The 17,011-nt window shown below is 46.4% G+C and overlaps 1 pseudogene; it reads right to left on the bottom strand.

Annotated features, from left to right (window-relative positions):
- Window positions 1-548: 548 nt before the first annotated feature.
- On the bottom strand, window positions 549-11,236 carry LOC142559421 (uncharacterized; annotated as a pseudogene).
- Window positions 11,237-17,011: the final 5,775 nt, after the last annotated feature.

The following is a 17,011-nucleotide window of genomic DNA, read 5'->3' as shown; positions in this document are numbered from 1 at the left end:
GAAAAGCACCTCCACCAGATGTCACGTGGTAGTGACGGTGAAGAAAGAAGCAGTACGGTGGAATACAAAACTAGCTTTTATTGGGTGAACCTGTGCCCACAAAACAGGCTACACTTATAGCACAACGATAGCGGCGAACACGGTCGGCGATCGTCGGAAATCTGATCAGCGGGTCAAGCGCGTCGGCTTTTATAGAGCAGTCGTCGAATGTTCCAGACTAATCGTTCGGACCCGCGTGCCTTCCACAATGTTCTACACCATTCGCGTTACGCGATGGAATCAGATAACACAAGGTTCGGCGACAACAGACAGCCGGGTAGAAGCATCGATAACTTTCCAGAAACGTCGGATACATGCAGGCGCGTCCCTCGCTGTGCGATTACATTTGTTAAGCGGCGAAACGTGGTCGCCCGATAAAGATAAGTACACGTGTCAATATTAATGAGTTGCGAGCCATGGCTCACATTGATTTTACCATTTCAATAGTGGAAATAAAAGCGTTTATTGCGGGAAGAAACTACCACATGTCATTGAAGCGTATGCCACTTTCACAGTTCCACGTGCTTTCGCGAAAGGGGCTTTCTTACAAAATGTTTAACAGCATCGTGCCTATCAGTAACATTTCATTTATTTACCCTATGAAGGCCCAGCTTGGGCATTACATAGGGGGGGAGAACAATTGATATACAATATACATTTTAAGTAGACTGTCCTTATATGAAGTAGTACATGCTATACAACCTTTACATCAATTCCAATTCGACAACATCATACGCCAGTAATTCTTACATTATACAAACAATAATCTGACATCTGAATAAATGCAGGAAGAAATGTTAATGTTATTATTTTACGAATGTTTCATTAAGTGCTTGTTTGAATATAATATGGTCAGTTATTTCAGCTATATTACTTGAGAGATGATTCCATTCCGAAATGGCTAAGTGCAGACACGAAAACTGCAATAGTTTAGTACCTGCAAATGGTTGTTCGACCTTAAATTCGTGATCAATTCGTGAGAATTTTCTTTTGACTGGTAAGATGTGTGCCTGAGGGAATATATTTGGGTTATGAAAAAGCTGATGGAAGAAAGTTAGCCGAGATATCTTTCTTCTAGTCTGCAATGGGATGAGTCCTAGGTCATGTTTTATTTTGGTGATACTTGAATGTTGTGAATAGTTACATGTAATAAATCGCGTTGCCTTGTTCTGAAAAGATTCTAATTTGTTAATAAGATGCGTTTGGTGTAGGTTCCATATAAATGAGGCATACTCAAGCTTTGAACGAAGTACGGTGGTATATGCAAGAAGCTTAGTATCACTATTAGCCTGACGAAGCGTTCGACGAATGAAGCCAAGAGATTTGCATGCATCGGAAACAATACAACCCACATGATTATCCCAAGACAAAGTCGGAGAAATATGAACACCTAGATATTTAAATGATTCTGCAGTTTCTAGAGCCTCACCATTAAGAAAATATGTGTGTTTCGTAATTTCACTGCAAGTAGTCAATCTCATAAGTTTAGTTTTCGAGGTATTTACGCTCATTTGCCACTCTGACCACCATCTTTCAATCCTGTTCAAGTCATTTTGCAATTTATCACAGTCACCCTTACATTTTAATGGCCGATACAGAACGCAATCGTCGGCATATAACCGGATTTTTGAGTCTATACCCCGATGAATATCATATAGGTACATAAATTAAAAATAGAGTGGGTCCCAAAACGGAACCTTGAGGCACACCGGACTGAACAGGTTGAAATGACGAACGGACATTATTGATTACGACAGCTTGTCGTCTGTTACTTAAATATTCTTTAACCCAGTTTATTACTTTTTCGTCGACATTAATCAGCTTCATTTTATATATGAGGCAGTTATGAGCCACACGGTCACATGCTTTAGCAAAATCTATAAATATGACGTCAGTTTGTGTAAGTTCCTGAAGGTCTGTAGTTAGTTCAAGAAGCTGGAATTCACATGACCGGCCTCGTTGAAAACCATGCTGGTTTGCAAATAGAATGTGGTTGCTAGCAATGTACTGCATGATTTGAGAAGATAATAAGTGTTCAAATAGTTTGCATACGACAGACATAAGGTATATAGGCCTATAGTTTGTTAGCTTGTTTTTGTCGGCGGTTTTATATATTGGTATGACATGTGCCAATTTCCAGTCGTCTGGAATTTCGGCGGTGTCGAGAGACTGTTGAAACAATAGTGTAAGTATAAGAGCAGAAGTGTTCTTTGTCATTTTTAGTAGCTTATTACAAATACCATCAGGACCTGGACTAGAAAACGATGGTAAACGCTCAATAGCTTTCACAATACCGTCACTTGTCACAATTATACATTCCATAAATGGAGAACTATCAGAAAAATGTGTTGACTTATCCCGGTGCTTTTTGTCACTAAATACACTACAAAATAATAAATTAAACCGTTCAGCAACATCCATGACATCAATTGCAGCACCAGACTCAGTGTCAAAAACAGGTAACTCTTTTGTTGGCGCGGGAGAAATGACTGTCCAAAATTTTTTTGGATCTGTTCTTAGGAATTGCGAAATATCCTGGTTGAAAAACTTATATTTGAGAGCCTCAATATGTAATGCACATTCTTTAGAAAACTATAAATAGTCTGACTTAGCTTCAACAGATTTGCGCTTCTTGCCTTTCGAAACAAACGTTTCTTTTACTTCAGATATCGCTTAATCTCGCGAGTAAACCATGGCTTGTCTGCTGTTTCATAGATCCATTTTTTTGGAATGTATTTCTCCCGGAGTCTTAACAACTCGTCACGAAAACGAACCCAGTTATCTTGCAGCGAACAGTTTTCATACGTTTGCATGAATGACAGGTGAAATTCAAAAAGCTCAGAGTTGAAGCTTTCGGGATCTGCTTTAGAATAGTCATAAGTCTTTTTTTGTCGAGGTTTCTTCACGGTGTGCGTATTAAAGGTACAATGTATGACACGATGGTGACTGATATACTCTAGTACATCCACGGTAACACGTTCGGGGTGTGTTGTTAGAAGCAGATCAAGAATATATTGTGCCGCGTAGGGATTTCGATAAGCTGAGACAACTGAAAATATTCTAAAAGGTCAACAAAATCTGCACAATCCCGTGTCTGGTGCGTGCTAGGGAATTTTAAAGCAGACCACTCTATGCTTGGAAAGTTAAAATCGCCGGCCAAAATTATGCGAGAGTTATTATATTCGGATTGGATGGAGCCTAATACAGACTGCAGTTCCTCAGAAAAATCTTGTAGAAAGTCAGGTGGCCTATAGCATGCTCCAATACCCAAAGTTACAGCTGGTAAATAGCATGCAACCCAAATAGTTTAAAGAATGCTGTCAGTAGGTATGTGATACCTTTATATGCTTTCTGATGGCTATTACGACACCGCCTCCTTTTTTATCCACACAGTCTTTACGAAAAACAGTGAATGAATTTGAAGGCGTAGTTGCAGAGGAGCGGCCTCAGGAAATGAACCGATATGAGGTTCATGAGCTTAATCCTGTGCTCGTTGCTGTCATTGCTCTTGCACTTTAGCAACTTTGAAGAACAAAGAGCTGGGACGGCATACTCTACTAAGGTAGTCAGTGGCTTCTGCAAAGTCTGGTGCTCCTGCAGGGCACGGTCAGCAATATCTCTTAAACAGTCCAGGACAAAGAGAAGTTGGTCCAACGGGTAGAGCAGCCCACCTCAATCTTGGCTCCGAGTGAGCTGGAAGAGCGGCTGGTTGCTCACCGTTTCTTCGTACACAAAGTAACACATTTCTCACAGTCAATATGCTCACCTACAACCCTTGCAATGTAGCCCCCCACATAGGCAGTAGCTGAAATCTGTAGCGATGACAGCTGCTGTGGCAAAATTGTGGTATTAAGTCTCTGCAACGCCAATCTTGCTCTCGAGAGCTGGGGCACTGCTTGCACAGTCGACGTCAGGGGAGGCATTGAAGCTGAAACAGAAGTTGGTTGTGCAGAGGAAAGTGCATCATACAGTAGTGTCCCGACATTGCACCACATTCTTTGTGGACAATATTAGAGGCTGCATTGGACGTAGCAATCCCGGTCTTCAGTAGCTTTTCGAGACCTGACAGTGCAGCCCGAACGTCCAACATGTCGTTGCACCCGGATGACATTCGCAAACTTCCAAAGAGCGATTGAATTAGATCACTGTTGAACTTTCGAGTGAGCACAAAATAAAACTTCTCTTCTTTCAACAGATATCTGATTCCTTGCCATTGTCGAATAGGTGGTTAACAGAATTGCTTCATACGTTTCGGCTGTGAGGAATTCACGGGCATGTCCAGATCATTTCTTCAATGTCTCCAAGTACATAGGAAAAGTGACCTCAAGACATTCAAGCCGCGGATCAGCACTGTCGTCAAATTGACGGCCATCCGAAAAATTTTGGCGTATGTGCTGTGTCGTGTTGCTGACATCGTGAAGCACGAACCACCGATAAACATTCTTCATGAACATAATTGTTGGTCCTGCGGCTGAAAATGACAGCGCACAAGTGTGTCGAGCCTGATCCTTCAGATGTTCCAAGGCAGCGGTTACACTTGGAGACATGAGCTAGACGGCTCTTGCCACGTTCATCTTTTCTATGTTACTCGGATAAACATGCTTCCTGCTTGAAAACCAGAAAGGCTTTACAGACAAGCCTTTCTGCAGTTCGTAGAGGTCTTTTATGTGTGAAGCAGAAATCTCGCCTTTGGGGCTAAAGTCACGTGATAGAAACTGTGACCTCACGTTTTTCAGCACGTGGCACGTACGGATCAAAGCTAATGAAAAGAAGACGAGTTCTTGATCAGCTGCTAGTCCTACTTCGCTCTGGTTTTTTCGGTTAAATTTGTGCGTACCGATGCCCCCGTGGCGGGTACGATATCAAAAGCAATGACGGACGTTCCGCCTCCTCTGCCGCCAAGGTTGGGGGCTGGCCTCCAAGCTGCAAGTCGGTCTGCTGCGCTCGACCACCTCAACGCGACTCTGCCATGGTCTTCGAGCTGCTCAGACGTCGACGACATGGATTCTGACGGCGGATATACCGAGGTCACAAATCGTCGGTTGAAGAGGAAGCTTCGTAGGACATCAAGCGTGAGTGAGCTTAACTACAATAAGCCACCCACACAGCAAGCGTACACAATCGCCTACATCCCCGTCGCTGCTACAGGCAACCTCAATTCCATCAATAGGCAAACTCTCACTGCCTATCTCGAGAGGCTGGCTCCAGGGCAAATCAGAGAGGTCCGAATTAATCCCAGAAGAAACGTACTTACTGTTGATGTGACTACACGAACCAGTCTCGACACCTTGAAAGCTGTAACTGAGCTAGGAAATATACTTGTCCACTCATTCATCATACATGGAGGCAGCACCACCGCCGGTGTTATCTACGATGTCGATACAGATATTGATAATGACGATCTCCCAACGCTAATCTCATCAATTGTCCATATCACAGACGTCGAGGTGCATAAAACTCATTTTTGAGGGAGAGACCTTACCAACACATGTAAAAATGGGTTATGTGCGCCATCCTGTCCGTCCATGCATCCCTAGGCCCTTGCAGTGCCGTAAATGCCAGAAAATCGGGCATGTAAGTGCTGTGGTGGTGATCACGATGAGTTGACGTGTGCTGGCTCTGACTTGAAGTGCCCTAACTGCGATGGGCCGCACGAGGCAAGGTCGAAGGACTGTCCAAAATTAAAGACTGAAATGTCTGTGCTAAGGAAAATGGTGCGAGATTGATCTACACACAGAGAAGCTGCTACCAAGGTCCACCGCCGCCAGAGGCGCTCACGTAATCGCAGAAGGAGATCAGCATCGACAACAGGACAACCTGTACTCCAAGAAAAGTCGTCGCGCGCTCCTGCTAGTCCTCAAACGTCACAGGCACCTTTAACCACGTCTATTCTTCTGAACACCAAGGACACTACAATATGGCCTTCCCTGCCATATCGAAGTACAGAAGTGCAGCCGGAACGTCAGCGTGAACATGAACCTTCATCGTCCGATAGGCAAATCAAGGCAATGCTTGCAGAGTTGATTCGTTCCTTGCGAATGCTGCTCATCGGAGTTACACGCCCGTTGCCAAGGCTGCGGTGCAAACTCTCGACGCACTAGAACCAGTGCTTGCTGCTGTATAAAGGCTAGTAAGCGCCATGGCATCATCAACTTCAAGGTTGTCACTACAGGAAAGGATAAGCGGTTCCGTAATATTCCAGTGGAACGCACGAGGTCTACGGGGTCGCATGGGAGCTTTTAAACAGAGAGTGCTCAAGCATCGGTTTCCAGTTATCGTAATATGCGAGCAGAATATGACATCGCCATTTAGACTCTCTGGATATGAACAATTCGCCTCTCGGACAAGTGGAAATACTAGCAAAGTTTTGCTATGTGTGCGATGTGACCTCACGTATTCGCTAAAGCAATTGTTCCGGTGCAATAACAGCAACGAGTACGTCTCTATAACACTGAAGCTAAAGCGCTGGATAATCTCGATCATCGGTGGCTATATTTCTCCCAGGGGAAGATTTGACTCTGGACACCTGAAACTTGTTCTTGACTCTTGCCAAGGACCTCATATTATTGTAGGCGATTTCAACGCACACCACCATCTTTGGAGTATAGCATCACAAACCTTCGAGGAAGACAACTTCTTAACTTCACAAGCAGCAATGATCTTGACATCCTGAACGATGGCTCACCAACATTTCTTCGTGGCACATCGTACAGCAGCTGTCTCGATATAGCTATCGCTTCAAGATGCCTTTCGTCTTCTGCTGCCTGGTGCACAGATGCTGAAACGTATGGCAGTGATCACCTGCCTACTTATGTACAACTGAGATGATTTACAAGACTTCCAAGTTCTCATACGCGACGCACTGACTGGGATGCTTTCCAGAACAAGCTAGAAGAATCCTGCAACTGTGTAATTTCACCGAAAAAGATTGAAGAGCGCATTAGAGCAGCAATGCACGCAACAACACGCATCATCGAAACTTCAAATTCAAGAACATCCGTTGACGTTATATATGAAGAGCTGCGGGCAGTCCGGCGTCGCGCCGAGAGGAAATACAGGCGAACTAAATTGATATCAGACTTGCGGACGTCACGCCGTGTGCAAAAGAAAATTCAAAGATACTTAGACAAGCTCGACAGACAATGTTGGAGGTCCTTTTGCACCAGCCTGGACCCAAGAAAACCGTTGTCCACAATGTGGCATGTTGTATGAGCATTACCATCTCCTCCACAACAGCTACGTCCCTTCCGAGCTTTGGCTATCATGCAGACGCGCAGTGAGAAGGAAATCGCGGAAGATTTCTGTATACACCTCTATGGATCTACAACATCGGTAGCTTCAGTGCTCAGGTGTGCTCCTCCAACAATAGACGATCGTCTCGACCTCCCATTCACGCTGCAAGAGCTACGTGCAGCGATTTCCCCTTCAAGACACTCAAGTGCGCCTGGTCCTGATGGCATTACCTATTCTACCTTGCGCCATCTAGGCCCTCGAGCGACTAAGGAGCTCCTGGCTTTATACAACCTCTCTTGGTCCTCGGGAACTGTGCCTGCACATGGGAAGACAAGCAAAATTGTGGCATTATTGAAACCAGGCAAGACACCCCATGCTATGCTTTCCTACAGACCTGTGGCGCTTTCCAGTTGCATAGGTAAAACCATGGAACGCATGGTTTTGACGCGCCTAGCTGGAGTGGTTTTTGGAGAAGCGTAATATATATCCAGACGCAATGACAGGTTTCCGAAAGGCTAGGACGTCAATCGACAACATCATTGACCTAGTAACAACTGTTGAACATCAGAAACGTCGCCGTCGATTAACGGCTGCTGTCTTTCTAGATATCAAGGGTGCTTTTGACAACGTTCTACATGATGCAATTTTGAATGCCCTAGAAGAATGTGGCGTCGGGGGACGTATGCATCAATGGATAGCCAGCTATCTTCAAGAGAGAACGATATTCATGACAACTCCAGTGGGTGAAACAAAGAACCACCCCGTCTATCGTGGAGTGCCTCAAGGAGGTGTATTGAGCCCAACCTTATTTAATATCGTTCTCATCGGACTGGTCAAAGAACACGCAGGCGCAGTCTCGGTCTCTGTGTATGCAGACGACATCTGTATATGGACCACGAGCTTAACGCGCTTACAAGTGCAAACGAAGCTGCAACGCGCGGTGTCAATAACGTCGACATACCTAAACAGTCGCGGACTGCAGCTCTCACCGGAAAAAAGTGCAACCATGGCATTTACACGAAAGTCAATGGCCTGCTACCCAGTTATGATTGATGGTAAGATTATACCTTCAGTAACCCACTACAAGTTTCTCGGAGTCATCATCGACCGTGACTTATTTTGGTCGAAGCACCTCTCTGGATTAAGAAAAAAGCTAGACAGCTTTACTCAGATCATTCGACATATGTCTGGAAAATCATGGGGGCCATCCAAGTCATCTCTTCTGCAGCTCTACCAGGCACTTTTTGTTTGCTACTTCCGCTACAGTGCGCCTGTACTTTCTCGGTTTAGTAAAACTGCTGTACGCACACTTGAAAGTGCTCAGGCTCGCGCACTGTGAATTTGCCTAGGACTACCACGATGTGCGTCTACTTGGGGCACTATTTCAGAGGCTCGTGCGTGCCCAGCTCGAGTTTATCTGCAACATGAGCCATTGCGAGTGCATCTAAGGCTACTGACTAGACACAGGAACCATCCGCTCACGAACGTCACAAGCGTACGGCCTGTGTCCGCCTACTCAAAAGCCGTGTTGTCGCAGCAAGACTTATTGCCGTCGGACTTCGAACCGTATGACATACCCAAAGTTCCACTCTGGACGATGGCAAAGCCAACGGTGAGGCTCTCAATCCCTGGAATAACGAAGAAGTCGAAGATGCCGCTTGCTGGGCCTCAAGCATTTCGCGCTATCATACATTGCTTAATTACATGTATGGATATTACGAACATGTTTTTACAGATGGTTCTGTGACACAGACCTCTTCCGCGGCGGCCTGCATGGTGCCAGGAATGGGGATCGCACAACGGTTCAAGATAGGACATAGGACGTCGTCTACAGCAGCTGAGTTGACCGGAGTTCGAGAAGCAGTTCGCTGCATACTGCAACAAAGTCTCGAGAAGTGGACAGTGTTCTGCGACTCAAAACCAGCACTGCAACTCATCAGCAATTATATGAGTGACAGAACCGCATATAGTCCTCTGGTTTATGACATCATGTCTCTGCTTGCTGAGGCGTCTCATTCCGGACATACCATCGTGCTGCAGTGGATTCCTGGCCATTGTGGAATAGCTGGAAACGAACAGGCTGACGCAGAAGCAAAACAGGCGCACACTGACGGAACTATTATAAAAATGCATTTTTCCCGGTATGACATTAACGCCTTGCTCCATACCTCCCTTAAAACTTCTACGGCGCGACATTGGGACAACCCCGAACATCGACAAGAGCGCCTCCATAGACTTGACGCTGGATTACGATTCCGGCTTCCACTTCGGTTGCGGAGACGCCAGGAAACACTCATTCATCGATTACGGCTGGGTGTCGCATACACCAACCGATAACCGATACCTTCACAAAATTGGTCAAACATGGGACCCTGAATGTAGCGTCTGTCACACTGTCGAGACAATATCCCACGTACTTTGCGTGTGCCCTCAATATGCGGCCGAACGAAGAACACTTAAATCTACAGTTGACAGCTTGGACTCCCGCCCCTTTTCAGAAGAAAAGCTTTTGGGCGCGTGGAGGAGTGTTCACTGTGCCCATCGTGCCATAAAATCACTTTTGAACTTTTTAAGTGAGACTGGTTTAGACGATCGCCTCTAGAAGCTGTGAGACGTGCAGTCAGTGCGAAATGTGTTTGCGCAATAACTTTTTGTGACAAGATTACTTTTTGTATGTACAAGATTACTCTTACGTGCATTGCGTCTACAGTGCGCATATTGGACAACGTGTATATAGTATCTCATTGTACCATAACATAATCACCCGCCACCTACCTTTCCCTGTATTCCCCACTTCCCCTTTCCCCAGTGTGGAGTAGCAGGCTAGAGACACGCTCTCCAGGCCGACCTCTCCTCCTTTCTCTCCATTAATATCTACTCCTCCTCCTGCTGCGGTCACAGGGGTGTTCAATCCGGTAGGTAAGCAGGCCATTTCCAGGCAGTTTCATGCAATTCATGTTAACTTTATGATTGTCCGTGACAAGGCGAACAATCCTAAACCCACAAGCTTCCACTTTATGCATGACGAAAATCAGCAACTTGTGGAGTTTGGGGCCCGTTAGCCCTTTTGTAAAATAGTAGGCAACTGGAATTCGAAACTTTGTTGTCAGCCCACTGATGACAAAGCACAGGAGCGAATTGGCTAAGACAAGGTCACCGTTTTGCTCTTCCACCCCAATGTCTACTTGCCGAACAAAGCAGTCACGTTGCTCGTTGTATTGCAACTTCTGCTTTACCCTCATCTCGTCAACGATGAGCGAGCAGACCTTTGATTGCGGTTTGTCAAAGTTTTTGGCTTCACATATCAGCCGAGCTTCCACCAGTTTGCTGAAGCCGGTCTCACCGCTTGTGGTTCCAATATAGTTGGTTAGGATCTTTCGGTCTGGAAGCTTCAAAAGCATCTCCCCTCGAATATGTTCGTAGGCTTTCGTTGATAAATGCCTCAGTACGACACAACGTCGAGTAGTTTCTTCAGACCAGGTAGGCGTTTTTTCTTGTAATTGGTAATTTGGTCCACAAGAAACAATGCTGAAGCCTCTTTCTCTGCTGCTCTTTCTCTAATGTAGGAAACGTCTGCAGTCAAAGAATCCTCCTGCAGTTTCTTGAGCTTCTCTTTGTACTTGTCAATGGTCTGATGTAGTCTCAGATCTCTTTCTTTTCTCTTCCATTTGGCCTTTTCGGTAGTGAGCAAAGCAGAGGCCGAGTTGCTGTCGACCTGGACACTTTTGTCGCATGAGGCAGCCTGGTCAGCCCTGTGCACGCATTCATTCTGGCACTGTGCACCATGATTGTCTCTTGTTTCGCAGGTAGCGCTTGTAGTGTCCATCGGCTCCGATTCTTCAGCTTCAGGACCTGATGTTGCCAGCGTTGCACGTGACAGCGGTCGCGAGGCAGCATGGCTACTGGTGCAATCATTCGTTGACTGTTCGTTCGCAGCACGGTTACGTTTAGTGATACTTGCCATGCTTTGTTTAATTGTTGCTTTTGGCTGCAAACGTTAAGGGTAGTTTGCAAAGACTGACGGAACTGCATGCTTCTTGAGCCGCCGTTTTTTTCCTTCTATGAAGTCTTCTGTTCTGAAATGGCGGCTGCATACTCTAGTGTAGTTTGAAGCTGTATTAGGCGACCAATTACCCCGCCTAATTACTGCAAGACACATCTCTCGTATACCAGTTGCAGCTGGTATTTAGTGGAACGACAGCCCGACAGTGTTTTTCTTTCCGTTCGATTTGTACAATGGTACGCGACAGTAAGACATACTGAGGCATGCGGAACACGTTCTTGCAAAATCCTGACAGAAGAACTATACGAATTCAAAGTTTCGCACTGTTAGTGCGGCCGGACAGGCTGCATGTGCAACACGTGCGTGCCTGAGAAAAATCGGAATGCAATCAAACGCGGATGCAAACACGAATTCGTCAGCTTCGCATGAGCTTCGTACTACGCGCGGCCCGTCAGCGCCAGCTTACGGATGGATGGAGGGAAGGATGGAAGGTCCCCTTTGAAACGGGGCGATGGCAGTTGCCACCATGCTCAGATTTTTATCTTTATCTCTGTTGTGTGTTATTGAATTTCTCGATTTTCTTTAAATACGTCTTCCTACCCTTTTAACCTTATGTCACCTCTCTGCTTTTGAGCCACCAATCCTCCAATCGCCTTTTGCTAATTTCCATCGCATATTTATTTACATGACTATTATTATCTCGGAACCCTAGGGCGCCTCAGGAAGGGTGACTGGCCGCATCGACATCCGGCTTGATACCATCACATTTTAGTATGAGGTGTTTCATTGTTTTTGCATATTTACCACACCCAGTACATGTGTCTTCTTCTTCGTTAAATTTCTTTTTATAGCTCCGCGTTCTAAGACATCCTGATCTAGCTTCAAAGAGTAGGGCACTGCCTCTTGAGTTAATATAAAACGCTTCCTTCCTAATCTGCTGTTTCCAGTATTGATATAGTTCCACACTATGCTTCTTTTCCATTGAATTTATCCAATTTTTACCTTCCGCGTTTTTAACCTGTCGTTTAATGCTGTGTTTCTTCGTCCTCGCGTCTGGCGTACTTACTGGTTAGCTTCCTAGTTCTTTTCCGCCATTGTGAGTCAATGCTCTTTCTGTATAGGTATTTAAATATCTTAGCTGCCCACCTGTTATCGTCCAATTTCCTCAGACGTTTTTCGTATAAGATTTTACTCTGAGCTTCCCGTGCTTCGAACGATGCCCAGCCCATATCTCCCTGTACTGCTTGGTTTGTGGTTTTCCCGTGGGCATCTAGTGCTAACCTTCCCACAGCTCTCTGATTTACTTCTAGTCTCAACTCAACCTCTGCCCTTAAACACAGGACCGCATCCCCGAAAGTAAGCCCTGGCAGCATTACTCCCTTCCAAATACCTCTCAGTACCTCATACCTGTTTTACGCCCACAATGCCCTATGTTTCATTATCCCGGCATCTCTTCGCCCTTTTGCTATGAGAGACTGTTCGTGCTTTTCCGTGTACATCTGCCCTTTTTTTATCCATACCCCGAGATATTTGTGTTCGGCCATTCGGGGTATTTCATGGCCTCGTATTGTAAGCTCCTGATCAGTTGTATCGTTGAAAAACATCCCACCGGACCTATGGCGTTTTTCACTGGTCGACTCGGAGCAGGATTTCTTGCTCCGTGGCAACGAATCCGAATTTCACTGGTCGATCTGGAGCGGGTTCGCGCGTTCCACTGGTCGTTTCGGATCGACTTGCTCCTCTCGGGATCGCTCTCACTTGCTCCGCCGCCGAGGTGCGGATTCGGGCGGAAATAGCTCGCGTCACTTCCGTCTTCAAGTGAAATCGGGCCCCGGTTGGTACGCACAACATTGTGTTGCTTCGCAAAATGGCTGCGTTCGGTGCTGCTAGAGCGCTCGCATTTAGCGATGAGAGCGCGGACGACAGCGATTACGAAGTGACGCAGGTGCTGTACGAAGACTTCTATGCACGTTGTCCATGCACAATCCTTGCGGGCGCGACATGGAAATGAAGGACTATGCGACTGCCACGGTCTGAGAGAGAGAGAGAGAGAGAGAATCAACTTTTGTGCTGAGCCCTTAGTGACGGTTGGTGCGCACTGGCACCAGATGGGGTGGAACCTTCTTATCAGGTCCCATATGCGTCCAGCAGTTCCTGGCCCCTAGCCGCCAGCGCGAGCTGGGTCGGTAGGTCGGGGCTGGACAACGTCTCCCATCGCTCGGGAGAAGTGGTTCTTGTGGGGAAGGAGAAAAGGCTAGCGCTATTTTCTGCAACCCATGCGGGAGCACGGCCAACACCCTCTAGAGAACTTAAGGCCTTCTGGCTGACCCTCTCCCCTTGAGCGACGTCACGCACAAGAGGCCAACATAGAAGTTCCGTGCAGCGTGCTACGAAGCTACGAGCGGCGCACCAGTTTTGAAAATGAAGCGCGGAAGATATACAATGGTTAACCCCGGCTGTTCGGAGAGGACCGAGGGGACGAAAGCGGCGACAACAATTCAATTAGTTCCAGGAGCCCTGCTGCTCCTAGAATAGCTTCGGGGTTAAACAAGTCTCGGCATGTTCGGACATGCTATATTGCATGCTTCCGAACGCAGATTTTTTTCTAGACGTGACCAGTGCATGTAGTCTCAACATTTGTGCTGTGCTTGCAATTGTGTGTACCGCGAGTCGTCATTGCCCCGGAATGTGGAGTGCCATGCCAAGATATGCCTAATAAGTACTGCGTGCCCAATTGCCGGAGCAATTACATGTACAAATCAAGGCAGAAAAATAATGTCTTCAAGTTTCCGCAAGATGAAGAAGCCTAGAGTGCCTGGATTAGGGCGCTACCACGTGCGGACTTCATTGTATTAGCGCACTCCTGGGTAAGATGTTCAGAACTTCTTTAAATAGTTACTTTTGAAAAATACGGAAAGGTTAATTGCTCAATTACAGCAAGTGCATTTACAGAAAGTGATGATTCCTTCGAGTTCGACGCCTGCGAGGATAGACATAAATCTGAATTTGTGTTAAGGCACCTTTTGTGGTGTAGCACGAATATTTTATTGAAGAACTACTGCTGCAAGATGAATGACAAGATATTGGATGCCAATGCTAAGGCAAAGAAGAGAAAAGCTGAAACTCTGCGCAATAAGGCAGCTGTTTTCGTGTAAATAGCTGCACAAATATTTTATATCCCATTTCTAAACTCATTTGAGTTGTAAATTAGTGGACTGCGATAATTAGTGCTTCGAAAGCGAAATTATTCGTTTGACCATAATCTAGATTGTAATAAATACATGTGTCCCCAATAAAATTGTTCATACGCAATTGTGAAGCTAATCGAGTGCATTACATTCGTCATTGCCGTGCCGTAAAAACCACAAGTACAAAATACGGAAGGAGAGGTTTTTATGGATTCAATTTACTTGAAGTAATAGGTATGAAGTATGGGGTATAATAAATAATAATAATAATTCACAAAAAACGGACATTACAAAGACGACAAAGCGCGATGCTATAAAAGCTTCTGGCATCAATACATGCACAAGCTTTACAAAGCTGTTCTGTATCTGTGCCTCTAAATAAATGGTTTGTAAGGTGCCTGCTGCTCATTCCGCAGTTTCGACTGAAGAAGACGTGTGGAGTGGTCAATAAAAGCATACGGCTGCTGCGATCCCTTCACTGAACCCGTATCCCCGAGCGTGCCGATGGCCTCTTGCCCGTGACGTCACTCGCCGAGCACTCCGGCCTTCTAGTCTAGGAGGCGTTGGCACGGCTCAGCGCCAGCAGGGTGGAGGGGATGGGGTTAAAAGAGAGAGAGGGTAGGAAGGAGAAAAGTAGAGGGTCGTAGAGATGGAAGCGAAGTAGTGGCCGATCAGGAAGCCCGAGGTGGTTGGATGGCCGTTAGGCCATGCGTCTTTGTAGAAATGTCGCCGAGAGCGCCGACGAGTCAAGGTACTCGACGACACTTAGGAAGGCTGGTAGCTGATTACGACAGGGGAAGAGGATATCTTCCACGGATATCTGCCACGGTCAAATTACACACGGGAGACGGCGAATTTGGTTGCCGTGAAAACGTACAGAACGGAAGTAGGGCATGGTTTTCGAAACCGGTTCGTGCGACGTGTACGCAGACTTCGTGTGTGATCCGCCGCGGAGCGTTTTTGCGCTCCGCTGGCCTATTCGTATCTGTGAAACCCGAGCGCTCGCTCGAGGATTTCGGCGGCCGCTCCAGATCGACCAGTGAAAAGCGCCATTACCTGCGCTAAATCTGAAACCTAAACTGTCTCCTTCGTCTCCACAGTAATTAACCACAGTTTGCAAATCTTCTTGGTTATCTGCTAACAGTACTATAACAGTACAATACCGTCCGCGTACATTTAACCTTTTCGCCTAATCTGTACGACAGATTATACCTATATAGATTGCTTCGTTGTAACCTTCTTTCCATGCTTATTATATAAAGCATGAAAAGCAGCGGTGATAGAGGACAACCTTGCCTTAATACTTTGTAAACTTCTACAGCTGTCGTACTCTTAATTCCTTCTCATGTTATTTCAACATTATTTTCTCGATATATTTCCTGTAGAAAATCAATTACCTCATGAAAATCAATTACTATCCTACTCACGGAGCGCCGCCACGCGGCGGCGGCGACGCGGGCGCCAGACGGCCTGGGGAGAGCGTTCGCCCAGGCACTGAAAAAATAGAGAAGGCACTGGCCAGACGTACGCCTGTGCGTACGCTGGGTACGCGCCGTGCTCGCCTTGCTGGCGTAACGGCATGCCTCAGCTGCCACGTTTTAATTGCCAGGAAGGAGACCAAGGAGCCTCTACTGACGTCCATACAAACAAGTCACAAGTGAGTGAGCAGGACGTGCGACTTTATTGGCAGAAGAAAAGCAGTGCACCTTCTCGTACAAGAGCAGAAATAAAATTTGCATTTCGAGATACGCTGAAGCCGTTCACGCGAGCTCGTAAACTGCTCACTTTCGTCGTCGCACATGGCGATATGGTAACGAGCGACAATCAGTAGCGCAAGCAAATTGGGCAGTGCACCACCTGTTTGCATCGACAGTCGCCGTAACTTGCATTGCGAAGCAATCGGGTGACGCAAGGCATCTGCTGCCGCAACCAACACAGCGACATGTATGGACTAGTCGGCATTTTAGCGTTACCTCATTTTCAACCAGCACGTTTCTTTTTGTTCTTTCGGGGGCCGCCAATGTGTAACTCATGCTTGGTGCCCCACATTCTCAATATGGGCTACATCACGACCGATGAAGGCCCAAAAGCATAATTTGCCCGCGGTTGCAGCAGGAAACGTCGAATGCGGAGAGCACCAAATACGGTGCATGTAAATTGGGAGTCTTTGTCGCTGTCTGGACTGCAGGCGCAGACGGTTACCTCGGGAGACTGCTGCCCATGCAGCTTACCAGGTCGCCACATCGAAGAAACATAACACAGCATCATCATCATCAGCCTGGTTACGCCCACTGCAGGGCAAAGGCCTCTGCCATACTTCTCCAACAACCCCGGTCATGTACTAATTGTGGCCATGTCGTCCCTGCAAACTTCTTAATCTCATCCGCCCACCTAACTTTCTGCCTCCCCCTGCTACGCTTCCCTTCCCTTGGAATCCAGTCCATAACTCTCAATGACCATCGGTTATCTTCCCTCCTCATTACATGTCCTGCCCATGCCCATTTCTTTTTCTTGATTTCAACTAAGATATCATTAACACGCGTTTGTT

The sequence above is a fragment of the Dermacentor variabilis genome, chromosome 10 (assembly GCF_050947875.1).
Source record: "Dermacentor variabilis isolate Ectoservices chromosome 10, ASM5094787v1, whole genome shotgun sequence".
NCBI lineage: Eukaryota > Metazoa > Arthropoda > Arachnida > Ixodida > Ixodidae > Dermacentor > Dermacentor variabilis.
The sequence above is the reverse complement of the archived record's forward strand: the minus strand, read 5'-3'. Positions and strand labels throughout refer to the sequence as shown.